This window comes from Perna viridis, chromosome 7 (assembly GCF_037379345.1).
Source record: "Perna viridis isolate PV_CMFRI_1.1 ecotype Kerala chromosome 7, ASM3737934v1, whole genome shotgun sequence".
Lineage (NCBI taxonomy): Eukaryota > Metazoa > Mollusca > Bivalvia > Mytilida > Mytilidae > Perna > Perna viridis.
The window spans coordinates 13,246,117-13,254,178 of NC_142451.1; positions in this window are offsets into that span (position 1 = coordinate 13,246,117).

Sequence of the window (8,062 nt, forward strand, 5' to 3'; positions counted from 1 at the left end):
TAGGCATACAATGAGGCTGTTAGACTTAGGCTCAGCCAATCTGGGTCTGATGCATTGTTTGCAACTCATCCTTAACGAATTGCAGAATTGTAATGAAACTCGACCGAGTATTAGATTAGCATATTGCGATGGGCATATTGTCAGGATTTTATGTTTACATTAAATTTGCAGTCATACTCTGTTATTGTGTTGTCAACAACAACAACAACAACAACAACAACAAAATACTACTGATTTCTGTTTGGAGTTGGGTGCTTTAGAATGGCAGAAATTGTGTGTCAAAAGTGTTTAGTCTATCCCCCATAAAACTACTTCCACTGTAAGCTATGTGTCAACACTGGTTCCAAATGTACAGGGTTCAAAAGGCTGCGGTGTTACTAATACCGTTAGCGGCAATGTGTTGTAGTATTTTGGTGATGAGTAACTTCCATGTGTTTTCGATAGATAAGCGAGAAAAAATATACGAAACCCGCTTCTTATATATATAATTTTCTAAACATTTTTAGAAGGACAGAAAATGAACATGCATGTCCCGGTTGGTAGCTCCCACGAGACATTTTGTTTTAAAAAAAAGCTTGGCTAAAAAGCATCACGTAAAATCTCTTTTTACTAGTCGATTTATAAATTAAAACGATAATTCATGTACTGTCTTAAAAGTGCATCTAAATGACAAAATAAAACTTGTTACGTGGTCTGTAACTTTCTGAATTATAACTAAAGATGAATGGTATTGGTTTTTGAATAGCATTGATTGATTGATGGGTTGTTATTCATTATATAAACTATCCATACATACGTGTTTCTTACTTAAGGCCATCGAAGTTTTATTTATTTATTTATTTTTTGAAGCTCTAATAATGAAGAACTACGAACTAATTCAACCACTCAAATAACTATATGAGATTAATAATATTTGTAGTCGAGTTAAGAAATTTTGCACACAACTACTAAGTAAATGTTTCAATTTTTAACAAACTTTAGAACTGGACAGACCGCAGATGTTTAATGATCAATTAACCTTTTTGGCATAAATTGAATTGAATTTATTTTGCTTGAAGTCTGCTTTGCAAAAAATATTTATAAATCTAATGCGTCTCCTTGCCACCAAATAAATGTCATCACGCAAGAAAGATCGTGATTTATTGATAAATATCATTTCAGAACAAGTGAATTTGTGAAAAAAAGTATTCATTCATTTTCCTTTTTTTGATTCCATAAAATCATTCCATTTTTCTCTTTGTTTGATTTCTTCATTTTTTCTTTCAAATATAGTTTCGTCTCAATGCTATGTGGGATTCTTTAAAATCATCAAAATTTGAAGCTTTAAGCCGAAAACGATGACGAAACTTTTTCCAAAATATTATTTTGGTACTTATATATTTTAATTTATGTAATTTATTCACAAAATATCTTTTTTCAAGTTTCCGATTTAAAAAAAAGACCTTTCATAAACAAATACCATAATGCAAAATCCAGGTGGCTAATGAAAGTTGCTTCCAACATTCATAACTTGCATCGCGTACTTTTAACGATGGCATCGCTTTATCGCTTTACTCATATTTTGCATGTTTCATATTTTTTTCCACACTTTTAATTTCATTTATAACTGTTCAAACGGTTTGTGTAACGAGATAGTAACAGTACCACTTAAAGAAGATTTCCGATTTCCTATTCACGTGGCTTTAAATGTGCAGGAGACATTTTACCTTTTTACATGTAAATTTCAAAACGTTGGAATAGCCAGCATACACCAATTGAAAGCATTTCATGGTCGTCACCATGAAGTGGTGGATCGTTACGGTGTATCTATCTGCACCATGAGAACCGATTTGTTCAACACGTCATAGCTTACCTTTCCTCTCTCGTCTACCCCGGACTTCACATGTTATTAGCAACTCAGCGGTTGTTTCCAGAAAAGCAATGGGTGCCTACCCTACCAGTGCACATGGCCCATGCTCTAAGTTTTTAATGTAGTCAGAATTGATCATTTACTTTTGTGTCTTTGTTCGTGTTACTTTGGTTATTTTACGTTCTTTGTTGTGTATGTCTGTTTTCCATGGATAGTTTTTATCTAGGAGTATACTCTTTTGATTTCCGCTCGAATCTTGGTTCCCTTGATTACTCTTTGTTAATCGTGGCAAATGGAAATATTGCATTCTCTGAAAAAATGTTGCTTTTGGACCGCCTATTTTCTTCTTTAAGGTAGCAGGTACTGTATATAAGTAGAGAGATAACAAACACGGAAACTGTAATAAAACGGCAACCACTGGACTACAGGTTCCTGGCTTCTGGGCAACATATACTATGTGGCGGTGTTAAACATGTTTGTGAGGGCTTAACCCTACCCCTAACCTTGGACAGAGGTGGAAAAATACAGTAATAAATCGAATTTTAACAATCCGGTGAATTCGGAGATCGATGCAGAATAAAAGCAATTCAAATATTGCTTTGCCTGATATACTTGTGTACCTAAGGAAAATGGTATTTTGTTACCTCTCACTTGCAAAGTTGTTGTGTATAGGGCATAAGGGTGCCCGTCCTTTCTTTCAGTACCTCTTTCCTTCCTTCCGTTACACAGAAGGATCCCCATCTCTTATCCGTTACTGATCCCACACCACTGAATGGACATTATGGAACTTATATTGCATATTCCCATTGAACACATCCAATTTATCCAAATCAACTTGGAGATTTCACATAGAAGTATTAATTCATGAATATAGGGTCTTAAGGTACTTGTCTTTTAATCAGTAACACTTTTTACATGAATTCGTCACGGTTGATAATTTTCATTAATACTCATATTCATACAAGCGAATTAAAACAAAATGACACAAAAAGAAATGCAAAACAAAAAATTCTATTGAAATCGACAAAAAACTTACATCATATTAATCAATCAGCAAAATATGGCCGTGAATTTATTTTTTTTTAAACATCGAAATATTTTGTCAAATTCAACAGTTGATAAGAAATTGGGATTGACACACCCGATGTCATTCATTATTGCCATGTAATGTTGTGTCTTTTTTTTTACTAAACATGACTTTAACCTTGAAAAGATAAGAATTTTGTCAGTAGATTTAATTTGATCTTTTTGCTTGAACAAAGCCAGCTATTAAGTGAAACCAATTAGAATGTTGAAGCGGAGCGGCAGATCAAGGAACCTATATTTCAGATGGTAGTCCGAATTTTTATTTCGATTTTAATCCCAAATAAAGCAGTGTTTATTTTTTACCTCGATATATAAAAGTGTTACTTTATCTTCAGTTTTAAACCTTTGAAGACCCCAAAATTCATCATGTCGTTAAAGCTATTGGCTTTAAAAGCTATAAAATTGCTTTCTGAACACTATATCAATGCATTTCTCTACCCTATATAAGTATGCATAGTCCCAGACTAATTCTCTTTTATATAACAAAATAGAAAAAAATAGAATTGTTTCAAAATACTTTGATACAGCATTTCTACACATTATCCAAGGAATGGTTATTTGTATTTTTCTGTCTATGAAAAACTAACAAATTATCTTGTGCACAACGGGTAATGAGTTTATTTCAAATTAAAAAAATATAATAGTCATTCCTTATAATGTCCTTTCAGTATCAAACTTTAACGAGTAGATCACCCAAAAAGTTGATGACGTCACAGTTTACAAAACAAAATGTGGTGTCTGAGATGATGAAATATTTGCTCATCCAATCAGAAGAATGTTACTTCTAAAAGTTAGATTATATATGTTTGTATTCAGTTGATCCACTCCTGTAGTTTCTGGGTTAAGTGATCGCTTTTAGTGCGGGAGCTCGTGGGTTCGATCCCAAACTGAGCCATATCAATACTTCAAAATTGGTATTCTCAGCTTTTCTGCATAGCAAGCGATATATAGGGATAGAGTGACATTTATTTGGCTCGGAGTAAAATAACGTGTCGGCAGGAGGCGACATGCCTAACCACGGGAAATTGCTTCTGAAACTTAGCACAATAACGATCAAATTCAGCGTGTCCTACTAGTACAATGTAAGTCTGCTCGATCAGCCAAACGTTCGTGTCCTGAAAGCCCTGAAATATTCGTATTTAGACGTTAAACAATGATCAATCAATCTATCAATTAATAACTCCGGCTATTTCCTTAAAATTAAATAACGAAAATAGCTTGATTCATGCGACTATGTTGGCAGAACACTAGATAAGATAGTGGCTTCACTCGATGATTCATGCGACTATGTTGGCAGAACACTAGATAAGATAGTGGCTTCACTCGATGATTCATGCGACTATGTTGGCAGAACACTAGATAAGATAGTGGCTTCACTCGATGATTCATGCGACTATGTTGGCAGAACACTAGATAAGATAATGGCTTCACTCTTTTCTAAAGAAATTGAATTTCAGAAACATTTTGCTTACGATTATATACAAATATCTGGCATGAGCGCCACAACAAAATTTGCAGTCACAAAATGATTTGACACTGTTCTTTTGTTGTCAATGCATGTTCATAGACACTTATTTTCGTGTGATGATTACATGTAAGTATTAGTTGGTTGCTCAACTTTCGCCCAACTTTTCAAATATAAAAGGAAGGTTGGTATTGATTTTGGGAGATATGACCTCAAACATTATGGCCAAAAGCAAACATTTCAAATGAATGTCTCTGATATTGCTGTACTATTTTCTATACCACTATGGTTAGACTGGTTTTTAACATTTGAATGATGATATTTTTGATATTGTACTACAAGGTGAAATTTTGGGGGTTGCGTATTGATATGATTAAGAACTAGGGTAAAGAAAAACAAACAATTTCCTAATGACTGGATGATAACTTGAGTAAAACAGAACTTGTCTCTTTCAGAGTTGTGGGACTTCAGTACAGAAAATACTCTTATTCAATGTAGCATGCAGATACCACACTGTTAGTTTCTGTTATACTAAACAATCTTAGAGTCGAGATTTAGAGCAACAAACCTACATTAAGCGAAATGGTCAATCCTGAACATGACATGGCAAAGTTCGACACATTAATACAAGTACACCATCAGGAATTGTACTGTATATGTACACAACGTGTCTTATGATATATAAATTTAAACCTTAGTTTCTGAGAAAAGGAATTCAACTCTGAAAATACAAATACCCTCTATTTCCTCTATGTATAGATTGGAAAATTGGATATTTTGCTTTTGAATAGGGTGCGGTTACAGAATCACAGCGGCACCCTTATAAAAGAAGTATAGGAGTGCCCCAGCCCCCAGTATTAATTGCTGTTAAATACCACATTTTGTTAACTAGCCAATGTAAACACGTTCAAGACAAAACGAATTTGCTCTTCTTTACTTGAAAAGGTTCTTGTAAGCATATAAATATAAGTACTGGTTACCGGGTAAACGATTAAGCGAGTTTAATGAAAATTCAATTAATGTAACGCCGATTTCGGATTTCAATCCGTTTGTTGAAAAACGCATCCACCACACTGGTTAAATATGAGTATCTTATTTATCGTAAAAGGACTGTGTCAATCATGTTTCGATCAACGGGAATATGCGAGACTTCCTTTAACACCAGCTCTTTGTTTTAGTTTCGAATTCAAACGATAACTGCTGCATTGCTGGCGTCATTGCCGACTGAACGATTTTGAGCTGAGGAAGAGCAAATAATAGAAGGACAGATAAGACCAAGAAAACAGAATAAAATACCAAAATTTACACCATTACCCCCAATGTTTGTCATGATTCCAGTGTAAAATAGCAACTATGTTGACATTTTTTTTTTAAATCATTTAGTTATTTGTTCTTTGTAACTCCGTTTTATTGTTTTGTTGCCAAAATACTCAAATTATCTCGTCAAACATTTCACGGTCGACATAATGAATTCGATGGGTGCAGCGGTATGGCAATGTCTACTGTAAGAACAAATTCGTCCACAAAAGCATACGACCTTCAATCTACCGGCACACAAGGTCCATACGTAAAGTTTTTGGTTGAATTCTAGTTACTTTGTTATTCTCACTTTATGTGTGTATTATTTTATAATTGTGTATACATGTTTGTTATTACGCTGACATTTTTCATCTTGGTGGGTTTGTTTTCTCTTTCAAATATTCACGGTAGGACACGCTGAATTTGATCGTTATTGTGCTAAGTTTCAGAAGCAATTTCCCGTGGTTAGGCATGTCGCCTCCTGCCGACACGTTATTTTACTCCGAGCCAAATAAATGTCACTCTATCCCTATATATCGCTTGCTATGCAGAAAAGCTGAGAATACCAATTTTAAAGTATTGATATGGCTCAGTTTGGGATCGAACCCACGAGCTCCCGCACTAAAAGCGATCACTTAACCCAGAAACTACAGGAGTGGATCAACTGAATACAAACATATATAATCTAACTTTTAGAAGTAACATTCTTCTGATTGGATGAGCAAATATTTCATCATCTCAGACACCACATTTTGTTTTGTAAACTGTGACGTCATCAACTTTTTGGGTGATCTACTCGTTAAATTTTGATACTGAAAGGACATTATAAGGAATGACTATTATATTTTTTTAATTTGAAATAAACTCATTACCCGTTGTGCACAAGATAATTTGTTAGTTTTTCATAGACAGAAAAATACAAATAACCATTCCTTGGATAATGTGTAGAAATGCTGTATCAAAGTATTTTGAAACAATTCTATTTTTTCTATTTTGTTATATAAAAGAGAATTAGTCTGGGACTATGCATACTTATATAGGGTAGAGAAATGCATTGATATAGTGTTCAGAAAGCAATTTTATAGCTTTTAAAGCCAATAGCTTTAACGACATGATGAATTTTGGGGTCTTCAAAGGTTTAAAACTGAAGATAAAGTAACACTTTTTTATATATCGAGGTAAAAAATAAACACTTCTTTATTTGGGATTAAAATCGAAATAAAAATTCGGACTACCATCTGAAATATAGGTTCCTTGATCTGCCGCTCCGCTTCAACATTCTAATTGGTTTCACTTAATAGCTGGCTTTGTTCAAGCAAAAAGATCAAATTAAATCTACTGAAAAATTTCTTATCTTTTCAAGGTTAAAGTCCTGTTTAGTAAAAAAGAAAGACACAACATTACATGGCAATAATGAATGACATCGGGTGTGTCAATCCCAATTTCTTATCAACTGTTGAATTTGACAAAATATTTCGATGTTTAAAAAAAATAAAATCACGGCCATATTTTGCTGATTGATTAATATGATGCAAGTTTTTTGTCGATTTCAATAGAATTTTTTGTTTTGCATTTCTTTTTGTGTCATTTTGTTTTAATTCGCTTGTATGAATATGAGTATTAATGAAAATTATTAACCATGACGAATTCATGTAAAAAGTGTTACTGATTAAAAGACAAGTACCTAAAGACCCTATATTCATGAATTAATACTTCTATGTGAAATATCCAAGTTGATTTGAATAAATTGGATGTGTTCAATGGGAATATGCAATATAAGTTCCATAATGTCCATTCAGTGGTGTGGGATCAGTAACGGATAAGAGATGGGGATCCTTCTGTGTAACGGAAGGAAGGAAAGAGGTACTGAAAGAAAGGACGGGCACCCTTATGCCCTATACACAACAACTTTGCAAGTGAGAGGTAACAAAATACCATTTTCCTTAGGTACACAAGTATATCAGGCAAAGCAATATTTGAATTGCTTTTATGCTGCATCGATCTCCGAATTCACCGGATTGTTAAAATTCGTTTTATTACTGTATTTTTCCACCTCTGTCCAAGGTTAGGGGTAGGGTTAAGCCCTCACAAACATGTTTAACACCGCCACATAGTATATGTTGCCCAGAAGCCAGGAACCTGTAGTCCAGTGGTTGCCGTTTTATTACAGTTTCCGTGTTTGTTATCTCTCTACTTATATACAGTACCTGCTACCTTATAGAAGAAAATAGGCGGTCCAAAAGCAACATTTTTTCAGAGAATGCAATATTTCCATTTGCCACGATTAACAAAGAGTAATCAAGGGAACCAAGATTCGAGCGGAAATCAAAAGAGTATACTCCTAGATAAAAACTGTGCATGGA